Source organism: Dasypus novemcinctus, chromosome 12, assembly GCF_030445035.2.
Source record: "Dasypus novemcinctus isolate mDasNov1 chromosome 12, mDasNov1.1.hap2, whole genome shotgun sequence".
In the NCBI taxonomy this organism is placed as follows: Eukaryota; Metazoa; Chordata; class Mammalia; order Cingulata; family Dasypodidae; genus Dasypus; species Dasypus novemcinctus.
Genome location: NC_080684.1, coordinates 15,040,445 through 15,051,808, shown reverse-complemented (window position 1 = coordinate 15,051,808; position 11,364 = coordinate 15,040,445). Strand labels below are relative to the sequence as shown.

At 41.6% G+C, this 11,364-nt stretch overlaps 1 long non-coding RNA gene across 1 annotated transcript in view; it reads right to left on the bottom strand.

Annotated features, from left to right (window-relative positions):
• Window positions 1-7,951: 7,951 nt before the first annotated feature.
• Window positions 7,952-11,364, bottom strand: part of LOC101442712 (uncharacterized) — a 57,901-nt gene continuing 54,488 nt past the window's right edge. Inside the window, exons 2-4 of the long non-coding RNA XR_009188181.2 lie at window positions 10,512-10,593; window positions 9,907-10,027; window positions 7,952-9,165 (exon numbers count right to left, since the gene is read on the bottom strand). This is a non-coding gene — a long non-coding RNA (uncharacterized lncRNA). The remainder of the gene's footprint in view (window positions 9,166-9,906; window positions 10,028-10,511; window positions 10,594-11,364) is intronic.

Sequence of the window (11,364 nt, the reverse complement as noted above, 5' to 3'; positions counted from 1 at the left end):
AGCCAGTAAAAAAACACAAAGACTCTCTCCTTGACGTCCCACCCACGCCAATGGGCACAATTACCACCGCTCCTGGGATGACTCACAAATTTCTATCTCCTGGCCTAAACTCTTCCTGAGCTCCTGATCTATATATAAAACTCTGCTAGACAACTCCACCTGGATGGTTGGAAGGCACCACTCCCTTCTCAATAAATGGTATCATTATCCACTGAATTGTCAAAGTCAGAGAAAAAGGACTTATCCCAAACACCTCTCTGTTGGTCACCCTCCCACACAAAGGGGTTTCCATTGCTATCAAAAAATTTTCCTTTATCCCCATCTTATCTCTACACACAACAGCTAGAGTGACCTTTTCAAAACCCAGCTGATCCTGTCATCCATCCCTGCTTGGAACCCTTCAGAGGCTTCATCTTGGGCTGACATGATTCTCCAGGCCCTATACGGTCCAGCACTGCCCACCTCCCAGCCTCGCCCCTGCCACCCATGCCCCCACCATTCCTGCCTTCACTTCCTCACGTACTTCCAGTTCTCTTCCACCTCTGGGCTCTGCAGACGCTGTTCCACCAGCCCTGTACCCCCTGCCCACCATTCTCTTCTCCTGGTTAATTCCAACCGTAGGCGGATGGGAGGCAGAACGGTAGAGTGGATAGAGCCCCAGGCTTTGGAAACTAACCTAGTTACAGTCTCCATTCCCTACTCACCTACTGGGTTATCCCGAGTGTGGCAGTTTGATATTGTTTATGAATTCCAAAAATAGCTCTTGGATTATGATTGTAAACTGGCCGGTCCCTCCAGGTATATTAGAGTATATTGGATTCAGAGGTTTCACTTTTACCTTAAATAATGATTAAGGCTTTGATGGGGCCACATCAGTAGGGCATTGTATCCCCGCCCCCTTGGTGGGTGGCGACTCACACAGAAAAGTCATGGCGAAGGACAGAGTTGGGAGTTTAATGCTGGACCCCAGGAAGCAAACACACAGTGGAGCAGAGGGAAGGTTCAAATAGACATGGCAGAGGCCCCAGAAAGAGAGACCAGCTGTTCTCCTGATAGACTACAGCTGGCCTTGTGGAGATAGCAGAGCAGCTGAGCCCGGAGAGAGGCAAGCCCTGGCAAGAGAGGAGCCCAGGGAGCCTGAAGATGAGACTTATCCCAGCCTACAGCTGATATTGGAAGAAGCTGGGACCAGAGCCTTCAGAGGAAGGCTGCAGAAATCAGCAGCCGTCTTGCTCCAACACTTGGCAGCAGACTTTGGTGAGGGAAGTAATTTACACTTTATGGCCTGGTAACTGTAAGCTTCTACCCCAAATAAATACCCTTTGTAAAAGCCAACAGATTTCTGGTATTTTGTATCAGCACCCCTTTGTCTGACTAATACACTGAGCATGTTACTTACTATCTCTAAACCTCAGTTTTCTTGCCTTTGTGTTAACATGAATCTATACTTACAGAGATCATTCACACAAAGAAGTAAAAACTGGGCTTGGGACATCCAGATTGGAAAGGAAGAAGTCAAAATTTCACTATTTGCAGACAACATGATTCTGTACATAGAAAGTCCTGAGAAATCTACAACAAAGCTTCTAGAACTTATAAATGAGTTCAGTAAAGTTGCACGTTATAAGATCAATGCACAAAAATCAGTAGCATTTCTGTGCACCAATAATGAACAAATTGAGGAGGAAATCGAGGGAAAAATACCATTTACAATGGTAAATGAAAAAATTAAATGCCTAGGAATAGGGAAGCGGACTTGGCCCAGTGGTTAGGGCATCCGTCTACTACATGGGAGGTCCGCGGTTCAAACCCCGGGCCTCCCTGACCTGACCCGTGTGGAGCTGGCCCATGCGCAGTGCTGATGCACGCAAGGAGTGCCCTGCCACGCAGGGGTGTCCCCCGCGTAGGGGAGCCCCACGCGCAAGGAGTGCGCCCTGTAAGGAGAGCCACCCAGTGCGAAAGAAAGTGCAGCCTGCCCAGGAATGGCGCCGCCCACACTTCCCATGCCGCTGACGACAACAGAAGCTGACAAAGAAACAAGACGCAGCAAATAGACACAGAGAACAGACAACCGGGGGAGGGGGGGGAATTAAATAAGTAAATAAATCTTTAAAAAAATAAAAATAAAAAAAATAAATGCCTAGAAATAAATTTAACTAAAAATGTAAATAACTTATACAAAGAAAACTACACAACACTCTTTTTTTTTTTTTTTTAAAGATTTATTTATTTGTTTAATTCCCCCCCCTCCCCTGGTTGTCTGTTCTTGGTGTCTATTTGCTGCGTCTTGTTTCTTTGTCCGCTTCTGTTGTCGTCAGCGGCACGGGAAGTGTGGGCGGCGCCATTCCTGGGCAGGCTGCTCTTTTCACGCTGGGCGGCTCTCCTTATGGGTGCACTCCTTTGCGCATGGGGCTCCCCCACGCAGGGGACACCCTTGTGTGGCACGGCACTCCTTGCGCGCATCAGCGCTGCACATGGCCAGCTCCACATGGGTCAAGGAGGCCTGGGGTTTGAACCGCGGACCTCCCATATGGACGCCCTAACCACTGGGCCAAAGTCCGTTTTCCCACAACACTCTTAAAGAAATCAAAGACTTAAATAAATGGAAGACTATTCCCTGTTTATGAATAAGAAGACTAAATATCATTAAGATGTCTATACTATCCAAACTAATCTACAAATTTGATGCAATCCCAATAAAAATTAACACAGCATTTTTTTACTGAATTGGAAAAACTAACTATGAAATTTATTTGGAAGGGAAAGTAGGCCCTGAATAGTCAAAGACATATTGAAGAAAAAAAAAATGAAATCAGAGGAATCACAAAACCTGACTGTAAAACAAACTATAAAGCTACAGTGGTCAAAACTGCATGGTATTGGCACAAGGATAGACATACTGACCAATGGAACAGAATTGAGAGTTCTGGTATAGATCCTCACACATACAGACATCTGATATTCTAGAAGGCCACCAAGCCCTCTCAACTGGGAGAGAATGGCCTCTTCAATAAACGGTGCTTGGAGAACTGGATATCCATATCCAAAAGAAAAAGAGAGGGGAACACCATCTCACACTTTATACAAAAGTCAACTCAAGATGGATCAAAGATCTAAATGTAAGAGCCAAGACCATAAAGTTCTTGGAAGATAGTGTAGGGAAGCATCTACAGGACTTTGTAATAGGAAATGGCTTCATGAACTTCACACCCAAAGCATGAGCAGTGAAAGAAAAAATAGATAAATGGGAGCTCCTCAAAATTAAAACCTTTTGCACCTCAAAGGAGTTTGTCAAAAAAGTGAAAAGACAGTCTACCCAATGGAAGAAAATATTTGGTAACCATATATCTCATAGGAGCCTAATATCCAGCATATATAAAGAAATCCTGTATCTCAAAAGTAAGAAGACAACCCACTTAAAAAATAGGCAAGTGATTTGAACAGACACTTTTCCAAAGAAGAAATACAGATGGCTAAAAAAGCACATGAAAAGATGCTCAACATCACTAACTATTAGGGAAATGCAAATCAAAACTACAATAAGATGCCATCTTACACCCATTAGATTGTCAGCCATTAAAAAAAAAAAAAACACAGATGTGTAGGAATGGGAACCTTCATCCACTGCTGGTGGGAACATAGAATGGTCCAGCCATTGTGGAGGACAGTTTGGCAGTTCCTCAAAAAAAACTAACTATAGATCTGCCAAATGACCCAGCAATTCCACTATTGGGTATATACCCAAAAGAATGGAAAGCAAGGATACGAACAGATATATGCACACCAATGTTCACAGCAGCATTGTTCACGATTGCCAAAAGTTGAAATCAACCCAATTGCCCATCAACAGATGAATGGATAAACAAAATGTGGTATATACTTACAATGGAATTTTTACTCAGCTGTAAGAATACAGTACTAACACATGGATTAACATGGATAAATCTTGAGGACCTTATGTTGAATGAAGCAAGCCAGGCACTGAAGGACAAATATTACATGACCACTCTGATATAATTTAAGCAAATCTAGCTGACTTAGAGAGCTAGAGTCTGGAAGATAGGTTTACAGGAAATAGAAATGGAGAAGAAGGTTGTGAGCCAACACCCACACAAGCAAAATCTATGATAAAGTGGAAGTGAGTAGTTGTGCAGTGAAGGGATATGACAGGGGTGTAGGGGTACTATTGAGTTGGGTGGTGCAAGCTTGACAGGTGCTAGGGTGGGGAGGATGGGTTAGATGGGAAGGTTGGGGGAGGGAGCAAGTGAACAATGGGGATTGGTGGGTATGTGGTTGAACCTACAATGTTGAGAAACTCTTTTGGCAATAAGACAAGGAAGGGTAACTGGCTTAGGGTGCTGGATGGGGGGGCATTTGGGACAGGGCACACCTGGAGCAATCTTGTAGGGAATGTGCAAGTGATCATTTTGTCATAGTGTGTTGTATCAGTGGGGGGAGACCTACAGAATGAGTAGGAAGGAGTTGTACTCCCATACTGGAGAGGCCCGATTTGTTCTCAGACAAGGGGGCAGGTGTCTCTTCAGAGCATGGGTGGTTCCTAATAGGGAAGGACAGACTAGTGTGTCAAGCCTGGCATTGTTGCAAGTATCTATGAATCTTGTCCTTAAAGGAGTGAATCCTGGCGGTCATTGTGGGCCCCAAGGGGAGGGGGAGGGAGGAATAGAATAGATGGAAGAGGGGGTAGTTAAGGGGTAATGGAAGTGCTCTGCATGATCTTGCAATGGTGGATACAGGCCATGTTAAATTTCATAAAAAATTTATAAAAGTGTATGGTCCAAAATGTAAATAAACCATACTGCAAATTACTGACCATAGGTAGTAGCTATGTTTCAGTATTTGTACATCCGTTGTAAGAAATGTACTATCCACATGTAAAAAGGTCATTAATAGGGAAGGGGGAAAGAGGGAGGATGTTGGGTATATGGGAGTCCCCTATATGCTGTATGTGACTTTACTGTGACCTAAAACTTCTTTGAAGACATAATGGGAAAAAATGTAAAACCCTGAGGAAGAAATGGAAGAAAATGCCACTGTACATACAGGACAACAGTTATCGCAGTGATGAAAGGTAAAACATCCAAAAAATTTTAAAAAATATATTTTTTGTTTTTTTAATACCCCAATTTTTTTTTACTTTATTTTAGTTTTAGATTTTCTAAATTATTATGTATTTTATTTCTTATGTTTAAACCTATCATTACTACCTTGTTTTCCTATTAATTGAATTTGGCAATATTCTTGACTTCATTTTTTAAGAAGTCTTGGATCATAGAAGGGTTACAACTATGGCAGGGGAGGATTATTGGTATGGGGTGTCAGTGACGGGAGATACATGGGAGAAAGTTCACCTGGGCATACATATAAGGTATATAAATATGTTCAAATGTTCATAGGGCATTGCCACAGTGGGCAGAGATTCACACAACAACTGAAAGAATATTGAAATCCCATCCTGGGGAGCTCTGCCACATTCCGTGATGAAACAGCAACAATAACACAAGTACAGGGGCAATGGCTAGTGAAGAAGGATGGTCCATTGATGGGCCCTTGATATTGATGACTATGCTTATGAACCTTTTGCTCATGAAATTGCAACTTAGCCTAGTGTTGTAGGGTGCCTAAGAGTGACTTCCTGAGAGCCTCCATGTTGCTCAAATGTGGCCTCTTTCTAAGTCAAATTCAGCATATAAATGCATTACCTTTCCCCAAGTATGGGACATGACTCCCAGGAATAAGCCTCCCTGGCATGGAGGGATTACTACCAAGGACTAGCTTGTGAAGCAACTGGAAAAATACCTTGAATAAAACGGGGAAATTATAAAGACAGATGAGTTTATATGGCTAAGAGACTTCAAAATGAATCAGGAGGTCATCAGAGAGGTAATGTTTATACACATCTCAGCAGGATCTCATAGACAGCCAAAGTAGATATTACCCCACATAATGGGGCACCTGAGGGTTCCAGAGACACCCAGGTCCTGCGGTCATGGCACATAGCTCTGGAGTTTGGTGCATTGCCAGTGGTCCCTACTTTTGAGTTTGTTCTCCCAAGTGTGACAGAGTTGGACTCAGATGTGACGTCTCTACACATGCCCCTTCTGTCCTTTTATTGCCTATAGTTGGTGCTGGAGTTGTAGTTCTAGGTTGTCCATGTGCCAGCTGGGCCCTGAGCCTCAGTGGAGTTGCAACACCTACTCTCCAATTCATTGGACTCTCCCTGGACAACTAACAAGTAGTTGAGGATGGACAACCACCACACCAAGGAACCCAGACAGTCTACAACAACAAGCAAGAGAGCCCCATCCATCAGCCATATGGGATTGAAGCCCCCCTCTTAATTAGAGGTGGAGTGGGCATCAGTATCCCACAATCCTCAGGATTGGGAATAAAATATGGGCTAGAGTGGACTTACTAGTATTCTACTATATAGACTTATTGTGATTCTAGCAATGGAAGAAATTAAATCATTGATGTGGAGACAGTGGCCATGGAGTTGCTGAAAGCAGGGAGAGAGAAAAAGGTGTAATATGGGGACATTTTCAGGACTTGGAATTGTCCTGAATGACATTGCAAAGACAGATACAGGCCATTATATATCCTGCCATAACCTACAGAATGGACTGGGAGAGAGGGTAAACTACCATGTAAACTATAATCCACGCTGTGTGACAATGCCCCAAAATGTGTTCATCAATTGCAATGAATGCGGCACACTAATGAAAGAAGTTGTTAATATGGGGGAAAGTGGGAGGTGTGGGGAGTGGTGCATATGGGAATCCCTTATATTTTTGTGTGTAGCATTTTATGTAACCTATCTTTTAAAAATAAATAAAATATATATATTTTTTAAAAACCCAAAAACTAGGCTTGGCACATAACAACCACTTGGTAAATGTCAGTTATTTTTCTGTTACTCTTCTTTCCAATCTTGTTTCAAGCATCACTTCCTGAAGAAGACTTCCTTAATCAGGTCACCTCCCCTCTATCTGCATTCTCAGTCCCCTTGCACTTTACTTCTCTGTACCTATCACAGATGTAATCTTGCATTTATTCACAGGATTTTCAGGTTACAACTGTCTTCCTTACCCAGATAAAGTCTCCTTGAGAGCAGGACTTCACGTGCTTTGCTCATGCACATAGCCCAGACCCTTGCACAATGCCTAACAGAGAGTAGACTCTTAACCAATATTTGTTGAATGAATGAGCCATCAGCGGCAGTCCAGCTGCAGTCAGAATATATCAGAGTAAGCATATCCAGCTTGTTCCTATATGCAGCAACTTGGGATTTTGTCATTTATCCTTTCATCCTTGCTTAAGTGGGTGCCAGATTAGCAGTGTGTCATCTCATTGACAAAAGTTAGTAAGTTGTTATTAGGAACATTTATTTTTTAGAAACCAGATGAGTCTGAGATAAAATTCATATTCATTCAGGCCTCATTGACCAAGGACATCTGGTAACCTATGGTTGTAACTGATGAAGATGATGATGACAACAATGATAACAAGGCATATGAATATTAGCTCATCAGATTCCAGAATACATTGGTCTACTAAACATAAAGAATAGAAGTTCTTGAAGGTCATTTAACATGTCCGGTGAGAAACATTGCGAGAGAGCCATCTCCTTGTTCCCTTTAGCCCATCTTAATTTTCTGGGTTGTGGATACACCTCACGGATAGTAATGTATGTCGGTGGTGAGGCAGGCTACGTGGTTCTTATGCTCCCTTCCCACCATATCACACTGCCTCCAGGTCTCTTCCAAGGAGGACCACTGAGTCTGCTCACCTTTTATTCTAGGGAATGTTTTCTGAAAAATTTTCTTGAAATCTGGTAATGGGCAAATACTTAATCCATGGACAATTCCTATATAATCCTTGACAATAATTAGGAAATAATGAAATGAAAGATCCCTGTAACTCCTTATAGAGCTTTCTTTTTTAAAAAAAGATTTGTTTTATTTATTTATTTCTCCCCACCCACACACTGTTGATGCTTGTCGTGTCTGTTCATCTTCCTTGTTTCTTTAGGAGGCACCAAACCTGGAACCTCTGATGTGGGAGGGAGGTGCCTAATCACTTGAGCCACCTCTGTTCCCTGCTTTGTTATGTCTCTCACTATGTTTTTCTTCTTGTGTCTCATATTGCATCATCTTGTTGTATCAAGTTTCTGCACCTGCTTATCATACCAGCTCACTGTCTTCTTTTGGAGGCACCAGGAACCAAACCAGGGACCTTCTATGTGATAGAAGAGAGCTCAATCACTTAAGCCACATCTGCTTCCCGATCTCTTTTATTAAAGCACGGGAGCCCTTTGAGTAACACTGCCCATTGCTTCTAATAACGAAATAGCCCTCCCTCACTGGAAACTTTGGAATGACTGTGACTGAACATTGGATTCTGGATTATCCCTGAATACATACTAACATTATAAATGGCCTTTCTTTTGTAGAGTACCTATAAAAGGCAACAAACCACAGCAAGGCCTTAGGTGCATCCCTTTTGCTTGTCCTGAAATCGAGTAGGTTGAATGCCTTGAGGGTAAAATCTGATGAGCTTTGCACTGTGTCAAGAACAAGTGAGGGGAATTTGAACTCTGGAGATATGTCCCCACTTTGTTTCTCTTAGAAGCTCTGTTTGGCCCTGGCAGACTGTTGTCTTAGTTGAAACAATAAAACTGAGATTAACCGCAGATATGGAAATGTTGAGAACAGCAATGAAAACCTTTCACTTCCAGAACTCTTAGTGAATCTTTTTTGAAGAAATCCATTATTGCCTAGCAATTCTATTATAAAAGCACATTAGAGTTTACAGATGCAAAGTGGCTGGGGAAAAAAGGCTTATGTATCACTAAAGCAGAAAACTGATTGTAAAGTCTCTCTACACTAAGACTATAACTATATAAAAATTTGATAATATATTGACAATAACTAGGAAAAGGCACTAAAACAACAGGTTTTGGGGAGTGGATATGGGTCAAGCAGTTGAGCTCCTGCTTCCCACATGGGTGTCCTGGGTTCAGTCCCCGGTGCCTCCTAAAAACAAATAATAAGCAAACAATCGTAACAGAGGAGCCATTGAGGCTTAGTGGGTGAGTGCTGGCTTCTTGCATGTGAAGTCCTGGGTTCAGTCCCTGGCCCCTGGTACCTAAAAAAAGGAAAAAAAAACAACAGGTTTTAGAATGATAAGACTTGAGGTCATCTTTTTTCTTTCATTTTTTTTCTTGGTTGAGTTCTGTTCTTCTTGTTATATATATATATATATATATAAAGTTGTTTGTATATATATTATGCTTAAAATATTGCAGAAAGTATGGGAATCCTGTATGGGACACATGATTGTTTTGTTAACTCACAACTTTTCAGAAAATCACAACTCATTTATTGTTATAGGCCTTATAAAGTATTCCCCACTTTGAAATTGAGTATGGAAAATATGGAGCTATTCTACCTTATTCTTAAAAACTGTTACTTAGCATTTTACAAAAAAAAAACATGGAAAAATTTGTAGCATAAATCTTATAATTGGCAGAAATGAATTTCATTTGCCTTTTTTAGATCACTGACAGCAGTATCAAAAATTGTGTGTGTATGTGTGTGTGTGTTTTACCACAACCTCAAGATTTTATTGTCATAACAAAAGACAAAGCTCAGAACTGGATCACTTGGCCCTTTCTCTTGCCTCCTAGTTCAAAGCGTTTGCATCTCTTAATAGCCAACATCCTCTTAGAGCTGCAACTGAGCTCAACACATTCAAGCCTCAGCACAACCTTCTTTGTAGTTCTAGGCATTTTCCGGAAGATTGGCTTAGTCCGCCCACGGTCACCACTCTGCTTCCTGTCACAACGACGCTTTCCCTGGGCACACAGAGAATCCTTGCCCTTCTTACACTGTGTCACTTGGTGGGGCTGGTGCTTGCCCTGCTTCTTACAGAAAGTCCGGCGGGTTTTAGGAACATTCACCATGTCTGCGTGAGCGCTATCAGCACAAAAAGTCAAAACTCGTATTTTCTTCAATAAAAAGAAAAGAGAACAAAATTCATTTTTGTTAAATTTTCTTTCTGATTATCTAGTAGACCAAAGAACCTCTCTGAAAACAACTATCATAATTTTGAGGAATCCTTAGTAGGGCTCCACCAGAAAATGTTCCAGAACGTATTTGCCTTGTGGCTATAAGTGCTTAAAGACAGAACACTGGCTGGGGGCTGACAGCCAGATTTAAATCAGCGAATTACAGGTCTGCAAATTCTACTTAGAAAATAACCACACAGTTCCCCTGTTTCTTAGCACTCTCTTTACTCAGTGCTTCACCCCACAGGACCCTATTGCCAATACGCAACACTGAGTATATAAGGTTAAGATAAATCTCAGAGGAGTGGACGTAGTTCAAGTGGCTGAGCTCCTGCTTCCCATGTACAAGGTCCCGGGTTTGATCCCCAGTACCTCTTAAAAAACAAAAAAAGAAGCTATAAAAAAACAAATAAAAAAAACTAACTTGGTAGAGCCGATGTGGCTCAGTGGTTGAGTGCTGACTTCCCACATACGAGGTCCCAGGTTCAATCCTCAGTCTCTGTTACCTAAAAAAAAAATTAAAACAAATAAATACATTGTGTTGTTTGACTTGTAAAATGAATAAATAAATAAAACTCACACTGAATGGACATTTCCTTCTTTCCAGAAACGACAATGTACTTTTTAAATTAAATGATTCCTAGTGATAAGAATTGGCCACACTTTCCCTCTAGAATGCCATTAAAAAGTTAAGGAAGTCTGTGGCTACTTTGCACTTTATCTGCCTTAGATCTCATACCTTGCCTTGTGTACCTTCCATTCCATCCAACAAAAATGTATCTAGCTGAGTGGTTCCCCAGAGCTGTGGGTCAACAAACTCTAACAGGAAGCTATGGAAACACCTTTTTGGCCCGTGAATATTGTATCTCATCTATTGGTGAACACAGTTCATGTTGAACTTCCAAACAGTTCACTCAGAAACTGGCTGGACTTGTGTTCCTAACATTCCGTTTCAGATGACTAGTAATATGTGGTAAGTTATCAGCTGCAAAAACAAATAGGCCCAATGCTACAATAGCAATCTTCTGAGCAACAAAACATCTACCCAACACTGGTAGATTGATTGTCATGCTAAGGAGAATGAATTTCATTCTGTAGTCAGAGGGGGACCATGAAATGATTTTAGAGGAAGGATAATATAACCTGGGTTTAGGAGAAGTAAATCTAAAGGCAGGATGAATGTGGACCAGAGAAAGTAGAGATTGAGTGAAATCAGGAAATTAATAGGAGGCTAATGGAATAGTTGAACTGGCCTGAACCATCTTATACCAGAATTT